This window comes from Schistocerca piceifrons, chromosome 2 (genome assembly GCF_021461385.2).
Source record: "Schistocerca piceifrons isolate TAMUIC-IGC-003096 chromosome 2, iqSchPice1.1, whole genome shotgun sequence".
In the NCBI taxonomy this organism is placed as follows: Eukaryota; Metazoa; Arthropoda; class Insecta; order Orthoptera; family Acrididae; genus Schistocerca; species Schistocerca piceifrons.
Genome location: NC_060139.1, coordinates 335,912,024 through 335,924,769, shown reverse-complemented (window position 1 = coordinate 335,924,769; position 12,746 = coordinate 335,912,024).

Here is a 12,746-nt window from a genome sequence, read left to right as displayed (position 1 = left end):
TCTGACGGACATAGGCTACATGTTTTTGTAATATATATAAATTTTTACACGGTACTCTAACATTCGGACGGACGTAGGCAGGCAGGCTATATATTTTTGTAACGTATGTCATCTCTACATTCAAAAAATAACGTCCCGGCTGACTGACTCACTCACCGAGTCATCATCACCGAGCCCAAACCACTAAGGAAAGAAATTTGAAATTTTCAAAAGGTGTTGATCTTATACTGTAGGCGTCGTTTAAGAAGACATTTTTCGAAATTCTGTCCCTGAGTGGGTAAGACAGGGGGTGAAATCATTTTTGAAAACAAGTCGCTATTAAGGCAGTTTCGAAGCTAGACCTACGAAAATCTGTATTCGTTTTCTCGCTCAGAAATAAAGATATACGTGTTTCAGCATTTTTTGAAATTTGGATCCTAGACGAATGAAACAGTAGGTGAAAGTTTTTTAATAATAATTCATTATTAAATATCTACAAAAGTGTTTTTAAGCTAGATTTATGAAAATTGATATCTGACTTCTCGGTTGGAAATAAAAAAATTCTTTAATTGGTTTTGGAACTTCAACGTCTCAGTAGACGTTTTATGAAACACTTCTTTATGAAAGTATTTTTAAAGATAAATTACTGAAATTTGAATTTGGCTTCTTGATTAAAAATAAAAAATACTTGTTGCAATGTTTTTGAAATTTGAACCCCAATGGGGGTGAAGTAGGAGCTGCATGTGCTTACTGAATTATTTTATTGTACGTAAATTAATAAAAATTTGTATTTGATTTCTCTGTTAGAACTTTAAAAAAAATACTGTTTCATGGAGACTAAGAAGCTAAAGTTGTGTGTGAAATATTTTATGAAAATATTTCATTGTGAAAACATTTTTAAAGCTATATCTACGATAACTGGTATTTTGCTTCTCACCTAGAAATGAAAAAATACGTGTTTCACTGTTTTTGGAAATTCAATCCCTAAAGGGAGGGAACAGAGTCAGCCCAAACCGCTACGGATAGGATCTGAAATTTGGAACGATCTGGATCTCATACTGTGGGCGTCGTTTAAGAAGGGGTTATTCGAAATTACACACCTGTTGTTGTGGTCTTCAGTCCAGACTGGTTTGATGTAGCTCTCCATGCTACTCTATCCTGTGAAAGCTTCTTCATCTCCGAGTAACTACTGCAACGGACATCCTTCTGAATCTGTTTAGTGTATTTATCTCTAGGCCTCCCTCTACGATTTTTACCCTCTACGCTTCCCACCATCACTAAATTGCTGATCCCTTGATGCCACAGAACGTGTCGTACAAAACGATCCCTTCTTCTAGTCAAGTTGTGCCACAAATTCCTCTTTTCTCCGATTCTATTCAGTACCTCCTCATTAGTTACGTGATCTACCCATCTAATCTTCAGCATTTTCTGTAGCACCACATTTCGAAAGCTTCTATTCTCTTCTTGTCTAAACTATTTATCTTAAATGTTTCACATCCATACATGGCTACAATACATAAAAATACTTTCAGAAACGACTTCCTGACACAGAAATCTATACTCGATGTTAACAAATTTCTCTTCTTCAGAAACGCTTTTCTTGCCATTGCTAGTCTACATTTTATATCCTCTCTACTTCGACAATCATCAGTTACTTTGCTCCCCAAATAGCAAAACTCATCTACTACTTTAAATGTCTCATTTCCTAATCTAATTCCCTTAACATCACTTGATTTAATTAGGCTACATTCCATTATCATCGTTTTGCTTTTGTTGATGTTCATCTTATATCCGCCTTTCAAGACACTGTCCATTCCGTTCCGCTGCTCTTCCAGATTCTCTGCTGTCTCTTACAGAATTACAAAGTCATCGGCAAACCTCAAAGTTTTTATTTCTTCTCAATGGATTTTAATTCCTACTCCGAATTATTCTTTTGTTTCCTTTTGTAATGTCTCTTGCAGCGGTCTCTCCGCGATATTTTCAGAAATTTTATAGATTATATAACTCATTATATAACTCAGTACATATCTCGAAATATCTCTTCTTGTACATATCTCGAAATATCTCTTCTTATCTTACCGATTCCTAAACTTTAATATACGATGATTATCAGTGAAAAGTAGTTTTAAGCCCTATTATTCCTTGGAGCGTCGATTTACTTCATGGAATAGCTTCTCTGCTATCTGTTTTCTCTTATAAAAAGAATGAGGAGAGCTTACCGATTAGCCGTGAAAGAAGGAGGATGTATATGTATGTATTGTTGAGCTAGTCGCCATCTTGATGAGATTCTGTTTGAGAAGGAATTTAATATATGAACTAAACTAAAGTAAGTGTGTTCGCGTATTATTTAACTGATTATTATTGACAGTGTCTGCTTACTAAGCTTTGTTGCACGGGATCAGTGGGGAACGTCAGATTTACACTGGACGAACCTGCCGTTTTGTATGCTCAAGATATCCAGTCACTTCAAATAAATAGGCTAACACGGTCTTACCAGCAGATCTCCGATCTTCCCCACGTGATCACCGAAAGTTAATAATTATTACAAATGTTTTCAGGAGATCGACTGACAATTTTCGTTGCACCGAGACTTCGAAATTGCTTCACTGCCTTATGGAATTTAAGTTAAGCTCAATTTAATCAGGATAGAACAGTATTGAACTGTGTGAATGTGATAAGCCTGCTTTGTGAACGAAAATTCCCTTAACATACGCATGTTTTTACTATCCTGATCAGTGAAGCTAAATCAGGCCGGTGTGAGAGAGGTTTTTAAATTTTTTGAATACCACAAAAAAAATTAAACTTTACTTCTTGCTCAATATACAGATTGAATATCATCGAGGATAGCCTACAACCCTGCCTCGCTCCCTTTCCAACCGCTGCTTCCCTTTCATGTCCCTCGATTCTTATAACTGCTATCTGGTTCTTGTACAAATTGTAAATAGCCTTTCGCTTACTGTATTTGACTCCTGCCACCTTCAGAATTTGAAAGAGATTATTCCAGTCAACCTTGCCAAAAGCTTTCTGTAAGTCTACAAATGCTAGAAATGTAGGTTTGCCTTTCCCTAACCTATCTACTAAGGTAAGTCGTAGGGTCAGTATTGCCTCACGTGTTCCACCATTTCTACGGAATTCGAACTGATCTTCCCCAAGGTCGGCTTCTACCAATTTTTCCATTCGTCTGTAAAGAATTAGTGTAAGTATTTTGCAGCCGTGAATTATTAAACTGATTGTTCGGTAATTTTCACACCTGCCAACACTTGCTTTCTTTGGGATTGGAATTATTATATTCTTCTTGAGTCTGATGGTATTTTGCCTGTCTCATACATCTTGCTCACCAGATGGTAGAGTTTTGTCATAGCTGGCTCTCCCAAGGATATCAGTATTTCTAATGGAATGTTGTCTACTTCCGGGGCCTTGTTTCGACTTAAGTCTTTCAGTGTTCTGTCAAATTCTTCACACAGTATATCTCCCATTTCATCTTCACTTACGTCCTCTTCCAATTCCATAACACTGTCCTCAAGTACGTCGGCCTTGTATAGACAGTTTATGTATTCCTTCCACCTTTCTGTTTTCCCTTCTTTGCTTAGAACTGGTTTTCCATCTGAGCTCTTGATATTCATACAAATGGTTCTCTTTTCGCCAAAGGTCTCTTTTATTTTCCTGTAGGCAGTATCTATCTTACCCCTAGTGATGTCATTTTTGAGACGTTTGTATTCCTTTTTGCGTGCCTCATTTACTGCATTTGTGTATTTTCTCCTTTCAACAATTAAATTCAATATCTCTTTCGTTACCCAAGGATTTCTACCAGCCCTCAATTTTTTACCTACTTGATCCTCTGCTGTCTTCACTATTTCGTCTCTCAAAGCTACCCATTCTTCTTCTACCGTACTTCTTTCCACTGTTGCGGTCAATCGTTCCCTAACGCTGTCTCTGAAACTCTCTACAACCTCTGGTTCTTTCAGTTATTCCAGGTCACATCATCTAAAATTCCCACCTCTTTACAGTTTCTTCAGTTTTACTCTACAGTTCATAACGAATAGATTGTGGTTCAAAAATGGTTCAAATGCCTCTGAGCACTATGGGACTCAACTGCTGAGGTCATTAGTCCCCTAGAACTTAGAACTAGTTAAACCTAACTAACCTAAGGACATCACAAACATCCATGCCCGAGGCAGGATTCGAACCTGCGACCGTAGCGGTTTTGCGGTTCCAGACTGCAGCGCCTTTAACCGCACGGCCACTTTGGCCGGAAATAGATTGTGGTCAGAGTCCACATCTGTCCCTGGAAATGTCTTACAATTTAAAATCTGGTTCCTAAATACTGTCTTACCATTATATAATCTATCTGAAACCTTCCAGTGTCTCCAGACCTCTTCCATGTGTACAACCTTCTTTCATGATTCTTAAACCAAGTGTCAGCTATTATCAAGTTATGCTCTGTGCAAAGTTCTACCAGTTGGCTTCCTCTTTCATTCCTTACTCCCCATTCCATATTCACCTACTACTTTTCCTTCTCTTCCTTTTCCTGCTATCGAATTCCAGTCCCCGATGACTATTAAATTTTCGTCTCCCTTCACTATCTGAATAATTTCTTTTATCTCATCATAAGTTTCTTCAATCTCTTCATCATCTGCGGAGCTAGTTGACATGTGAACTTGCACTGGTGTGGTAGGTGCGGGCTACATTAATGCGTTCACTATGCTGTTCGTAGTAACTCACGCGTGCTCCTATGGGGATGAAATTGGAGACGAAATGCTTTTTGAAAATATGTCGCTATTAAGGCGACTTTGAAGCTAGAATGACGAAAATTATCAAGTTTTTGGTTTCATAGTCAGAAATAATAAATACATATTTCAGCATTATTGGAAATTCAGCCACTATGTGGAAAAACAGGGGACGAAAATTCTTAAGAAAATGTTTCGTTATGTTAAAACATTTTCGATGGTAAATCTATGAAAACTGGTATTTCACTTCTCTTGGATATGAAGTAATGTATGTTAGGTGATGAAGTTTCAGTGGAAGTACTACCACAAGAACGCAAACGGCATGATTAACAGAAACACTGGACACCAGCTACCACAATTCCTTTTCGGTGAGAAGTACATTCGGCAGTTCATGCTTCTGTGATCTTATTTAGCATGAAAAGTTTAGAAAGTGTTGCAACAACATAAAAACTCAAAGGAAAACAATAAATAAATAAATCTGTGCAGACCATAGAGTCTACGCGAGCAAAGTGACGGGCGCTAAACTAGTTATTTATAAATATTCTCTGAACTATGATGAATTACAATCCCCCGACATGTTTTTTCCGACTGCATGTGAAGGATACTCTTAAAACCAGTGCAGGGGTTATGACACTCGCGGCCCACCAGCGCGACCGGCCCGGCCTCCGGCAAGTGAGTGGCTGTAGAGAAGCGTCGTTTTTGAAGCAGGGCTCGCAGTGCTGGCAGATTGTAGTCACACACAGTCTGGCTCATGCTTTTAGGAGCTGGGAAGGGGCGTATGCTGCTAAAATAGTTGCTGTCTGATTTTTAATCGGAACTTGTGTAGTGCCTCGTAAACAAAATTACTAGTATGCCAGACAAATCGTCCACTACAGATACCCGTACGAATCGTGAGTGGGTCACTAGTAGATATTCAGTTAAACATATAGGCAGACATGGAACAGCTTATAACCTTTTCTCGTCTTCATTCTCGGGAACGTATACTTCTACATCAGACAAGTTTCATGTATTGTTATCACCTCAACAGACAAATTACACAAGGACAGTAGTGCTACATATATGTTTTATAATCGAATTTCTTAGTATGGAATGGTTTAAGACAGCTACGCACATTGGTCCTTTCTTAGCTATTATCTGGCTTGATGAATGTATACCACCTTAAGTAGGTCCTGGATGGAAAAAAATACGTTCCACAGCTAAAATATAGCCGTTAGGTATAACACCTGTGCCATCTTTGTTAATAGCTTATAGTTATATCTTTAAAACTGTAGGCGACGGAGAATTGCCTCAGTAGACAAATTTCAGAATGACAGTAGAGCCACAGATATGCTTTATCCTCGAAATCTATGAGAGAGAATTGCATCAGTCTGTTCAGTACATTGATTCTTTTTAGGTACATATATTATCCATCTCGAAAGAAAATTTCGATATATGTTGTGTCACTTTAACAGTGTACTAGTTTGTGGAAAAAAATGGCTCTCGCTTCAATATAACAAGTATGTTGTGTGTGACAGAGTCTACACTCTGCTCTCGAAGCCCTTTCTAGTGGATTTTCCTTCAAGTTGTGTTATGTACATCGTTCAGTTCTCTCTTTTCGTAGAATATTGCTGTCTGGAATACCTCCCACCGTTATACTGTAAACTGCAGTTTTCCGTGGTAGATACTCCCCTCTTGATTTTGAAATGCAATTGACTTACAAAGAATATTCAGTATTGTCCCAGAGCGCGAAAATCAGATGTATAACTTAGATTTCCACCAAGAAACAGTCTAAAATACACCTGTCAGTCCTCTTTTTAGTAAAGTATTGCCGTGTGATACTACCCACCGGTGTTAAAAAATATTCCATTAAAACGGCAGTCTTCTTTGTACGTTATCTAAACCACCTCCTGATTTCCAAATGTAATTTACTTAGAATGAACAGCCAGTACTCCATCAAAACAATAGAAGTGGAGATGTAGCTAAGACTTCCACATTTTACGTGCAAATAACTAAAAACTATAGACAACAGTGTATACTTTTTTAACCTTGCCTCTGTCTTCATTGTCTGGAACGTAAATTTCCATAGCAGCCAACATTCACCATTACCACAGTAGACAAACTGCAGAATGACAGTCGTGCTTTTTATATGGTTCATACTTGAAAGGAAGTAATCCTATTCCGGTATTATCTATATTTTTTTGGTATTCTGGATAATAATCATCTGGTTCGAGGAAAAATGCGTTTTTTCAGCTCTGATGATGTCAAACACATGGTTCACACAGCTAATACATTAGAACACCTAGTTTAACGCTGGCCAGTTTTATTGGTTGAGTAATGCACTGCTGTTATTGTTAAACCATGGGACGGCGAAGGGTGCGTAATCACTGCGGGTCTGTGACAGCCATCAACGTGTTTTGGCAGGTCAAGCCCGTGACAATATCTCATTCAGCCAGTGAGCGAACCCATGTGATTAAATTGCAATGGCCTGATTTTTCCCCCACTCGTACTGCCAGAGAGAAGAACTGGAAAATGGCTACATTTACGTAAGCTGACTTACAGTTAGGCAAATGCCGAGTAATAGTATCAGTTGCCAACCTACGTCATGGAGATGAAATGTGTGCAGTCATTAGAACGCAGCTCGTTTTGGCGGTAGGGGAAGCATGGTAACCTATTTTTTGTATGAATTAGTGCCAATATATTACTGTTGTGGTATTGTGGTAGGGGAAACCTATTTTTTGCTTTACAGTCTAGTACCTTGGCAGACGAGCTGTAACTTCCACACATCTTTATAGCCCTTATGGATGCATTTTATCACACAACAAGTGGAAAGTGATCTAAGAGGAAAGGGATTTTAGTGTGGTTATCACCATATTTCGTTATCCATATTTTTACATATTTTTCCACATTCCATGTGTAAATGTACTAGAATATTTGTGCCCATATTGCTTACCTTACCAGGTTTTCTTTAGCATCCAACAGTGGTTCAGATTCCTCCACCACACCAGAAGGAAATTACGAAAATATCTGAAATGTTTCTTGTTCCTCTTCTTTTTCATAGTGTCAACCCAGAAAAAACCTATATCAGTACACATCATTATCAGCCAAAGGCAGCCCTGATGTAGACTAAAACCCAATTGACTGTGATGGAGGTTGATTGCGAACTTCAGCTAACTAAATATAGCTTTACGTTGACTGATACAAAATCTACTTCCATAACCCCGTAAACTATATAACAACGATGACATCCATTTGCGTGTTCCTGTTCGTTGATAACACTGAATACTATTGAACTAAGGCTGTCAAAGCTTCATATATATACTCTAAACATACAACATGTATGTAAAAAATGGAAAGAATATTCGGAATACTGATGCAAGTGCAGCTAGCAAATGCATGGTATGTAGGGCGACTCGAAAAGAAAGAACAGATTTCAATTGTTTGTTACAGACAAACGATAAAAGATATAAACACATTGTGCATGTCACAAGATGGAGGAAGATTCAATAGGTCTGACACAGTTGCATTGTTGTTTACGTGTAGCAACATGGCGATTACGCCACAAGAGAAATCGTTTTGTGCGTTGGAATCTGCTCGATGTCAATCCAATGGTCATGTGCAATGTATATTCAGTCGTCGATTCAGCAAGGAGCCGCCTCTGCAGAAGCAGATTTATGGCTGGCGCACAAAATTCTTGGAAGTTGGTTGCATATTCAAGGGGAGAAACACTGGTCAGCCATGCATGTCTGATGAAAATGTCCAGCGTAGCCGAGAAGCATTCACATAGAGCCCTTGCAAGTCTACAAGACGGGCAGGCCAGGAACTTCAGCTTCCTCAAACAACGGTGTGGCGTGTTCTCAAACGACGCCTGAATATCAAGCAGTTACTGCAGCAATTGCATTCCGGCCTCTGTAACAGAAGGTACGAATTTAGCATTTCAGTTCTCCAAGATATGACAGAGGCCACTTTTTCCGAACGACTCGTATTTACGGACGAATCGACGTTTCATCTATCGGGTAAAGTAAACCGCCATAAGAATTTGAGGTCGCAAAATCCTGGCGTGGTCGTCAAGCATGGAAGACACTTACCGAATTGAGTGTGTTTTGTGCTGTTTCTGTTCTCAAAGTTTATGGACCTTCCTTTTTTGCAGAGGAAGTTGTGGCAGGTGTATCATACCCGGACATGCTGCAAAATTGGTGTTTCCTCAACATCACGAAGATTACAGTGATCCCATTTTTATGTGTGATGGCGCCCCACCTCACTTTCACCTTGAGGTACGAAGTTATTTTAACAACAACACCCCAACACGCTGGATTGGAAGAAGTGGGCGACAACGCCTTGTTCATTGCTTTTAGCCTCCCAGGTCACCAGACCTTACACCTTAAGAATTTTTTCTATGGAAATAATTAAAGACACAGTCTTTATCCCGCTTGTGGAAGCTACTCTTCAAGAGCTGAGAAACAGAATTGTTGAAGCTGCTGATTCAGTAACCAGGGACCCGTTGATTAATGTGTGAAATGAAATGGATTTCTTCATCCTCTTGTAAGCACAAATAGCCCAATTGCACAATTTTGTGTATGTACATGGTTTGATTTATGATTCTTTGGTTTATGACTGGGTCCTCCTCCCTACCCTCCCCCCAAACCCTATGCCCCAGACCAAACTCTGCTGGATCGTTCACTGAATGCTACCTCAGATGTAACAAGGGTCGTTGGTTCCTCTTCCGAACACTACCTTGAACCGAGCATGGATAGTTCTACCCCCAAACGTCACCTTGGACTGATGGTAGGTAAATTCGCCTTCGCACACTACCCCAGAGCTAACACAAATGGATACGCTTCCGGACGCTACCCCAGATCTAATGCACGTGGATCCATTTCCGGATCTTATCCTGAACCTATCCTGGTCAGTGGGGGCACTGAATGTTGAACAGAATTTTTTCTTGGTAAGCATTTGGAAAAAGAACAGGAACAAGTGGTCTTGCAGATTATTTCTTATCTGGCAGGAGACGCTAAGGAAACTTGGTAAGATAAGCAATAAGAACACAAATATTTTTATAATTTACACATAGAATATGTAAAAACCTGGAAAATATGAAAAACGTGGAAAAAATAGAGAAAATTTGGAAATATGTGAAAAAGTATGTAAAAATATGTAAAATATGGAAAGAAATGGAAAAAAATCCAGATACGAAACGGGAATACAGGATATCTGTATTTATGCGGAGGGGTAATCGAAAATTGTGACATAAGCTACAGGACATTATTCTAAGTATTAGATATATTAGACAAGTATGACAAGACACATACATTTAGAAAAAAAAGCGTTATACAGACGGGGTAATCGAAAATTGCGACAAAAGCAATAGGTCTTTCACGTAATCAATATACAGGATCATTCAGAATTCCTGTTACGCAATTGTACGTGTTGTAGACGAGGATCAGGACAGCAATATTTGTTAATGAATCCATGTCTAGAAATGCGCCTTTTGGAAGATAAGCTGTTTTTAACGATGACAGGCAATGCACATTGACAAAGTCTCAGATAACGTGGTTTCTTGTATGATGTCATGACACATGTGACATCATGACATGTGTCATCGTAAAACAGCCGAATGAATTGGAGTGCTCAAGAAAGATGATGCCTTACAGAATGGTAGAATACACGTTTCCAGAGTGCACTGAAATGTTTCTCATCTGTAGTGAAAGTGAATGAAGTGGTCAATTATCACAACACCTGTACATGAGGATTTCTGGCTCGTGCCCATACATCATATGGCATTTTTGCAATATTGCAGAAACGGTTGTGGGAAACAGGCACTTTCCAAGCTAATAGGGCCGATTGTGGTCGTGGCCAGGTGTACCACACTGCTTACATGGAAGAAGTCCTCCAACTCGTCGATCAGAACCCATCAGTGAGTACCCACAATATAGCAGATTCCGTGAATTTATCCCTGAGCAGCTCTCCATTGACACCAACTTCACTCAGACGATACAGGAATTGGGTCCAGTTGATTTTGCAGATTACTGTGAATGCTTCCAACACCCCCAATTCGATGTACCAGGCTTTCGTCAGATCACTCTTTTCACAGATGAAGTGCATTTCAGAAATGAAAATAAAGTCCGACGCGTGGATTTCAATATCGTGTCGGAGTTAATGTGTGGGCTGGTGGTCATCTTACTGGCCTGTGTATTCTACTGCCCCCTCTAACGGATGACAGTGGCTGGCCTTCCTGCAAGACATACTGGTGCAGCATTTGGAAGATGTACCATTCCACATCCTCGAGACAATGTGGTTCCAGCGCGATGGTGCGACAGCCCACTTTTCGCGCGATATCTGTCATCATCTTCATCAAACATTTGGAGACAGATGCATAGGTCGTGGTGGATCGATTCGCTGGCCCCTACGATTGCCCAGTTCAACACCTCTGGAGTCTTTCCTGTGGAGCTACACCAAGAGCATTGTTTACAGGACTCCTACAGAATCACAGGACGATCGCCTTGCCCATGTAATGGCTGCAGCAGAGGTCATTCAGAACACTCCAGGACTTGCAGACCATGTGTGTGCGAACAATGTCTGTAGGTACACTTTGTGCAACAAAACTCGTGGTCATCACTTCGAGCATGTGTTTAGTTCACGCAGGTAAGAAATGGTTGATAGACGTGCACCACATCTTTCGACGTTTTTTCAAAGTCGTTCGTCTTCCAAACGACACATTTCCAGACAAGTGTTTAGTACCAAATATTGCTGTCCTGAGTCCCCTCTACAACATCTGTAACGGTGTAATAGAAATTCTGTATCACGCTGTACATAGGCAAGGGATTTTGATAGACATAGTGTCAAGACGAAACTGCCATATTCCCCTACAGACAGGCTGTTCTGCTTCAACAATAGGCATACTGGAAAATATTTAACAGGAACTAGTGGAAAACATTTTGAGGAAATAAACGGATCAATGTGTATGTCATATACACTGATCAGCCAAAAGATTATGACGACTGCCGACCGCTACGTTGGATGTCGCCTGGTGGAGTTGCGGGCGCGTGACGCGGTAACAAAAGTATGTACGCGCAGCAGACACAGACGGGCAATCATCTCAGCGAGGATATGGATTGCAAACGGGGAAATCCATTGAGACAAGCGACTTTGATAAAGGGAAGATTATTATTACGCTGAGCGTGTGAACGATATCTGTAAACCGGAGAAGCTGGTCGAATTTTCACGTGCTATTGTCGTGAACTTCTACGTAAAGAGGTAGAACAACAGTGAAACTGCAGCTAGGTGCTGAATGGTTGGACATCCACGGCTCTTCACAGAATGTGGTGTTTGGAGGTTGAACGTGGCGTTCGGAGGCTTGTCTGCTCTGAAAAGTATGATAGATGTTGATCAGTGCCATCTTTACCGAAAGAGCGCAATGCTGGTATACATACAGATGTTTCGGAGCACACCGTTCATCGTACACTGTTAAATATGGAGCGCCATAGCATACCATACCTAGCATTCACGTGTTGACCCCACGACACCGCAAATTACGGTGCCCACAGTGGGCACGGAACCATCGGAATTCGACCGTCGATCAATGAAAACGAGTCGATTCTTAGGGTGAATCGTATTTTTGCTACACTAGGTCGTTGGTTGTCCCCACAACGCCGTCATCGAGGTAAACAGTGGCTCGAAACGTGCAGCACGCCACGGATGCAGGCTAGTGGTAGCAGTATTATGCAAAGGGAGACATTCTCCTGCGCTTGCATGGGACCTGTGGTACTAATCGAAGACACGCTGACAGCTGTGAATCACCTGCATCCCTTCATGCTTTATGTCTTCAGCGACGGCGATGTTATCTTTCAGCAGTATAATCGTCCGTGTCTTCGAGCCAGAGCCGTGCTATAGTGGTTTGAGGAGCATTACAGTGAACTCACGTTGATAGCTCGGTGACTGAATTCTCCCGCAAACTCAGCGACGCGGGATTCCCTGACGGGCTGCTGCGTCTAATACACTCATACCTCACAGACAGGAGTTTCAACACTGACGTGCAGGGAAAACAATCAACACAACACGGTATAC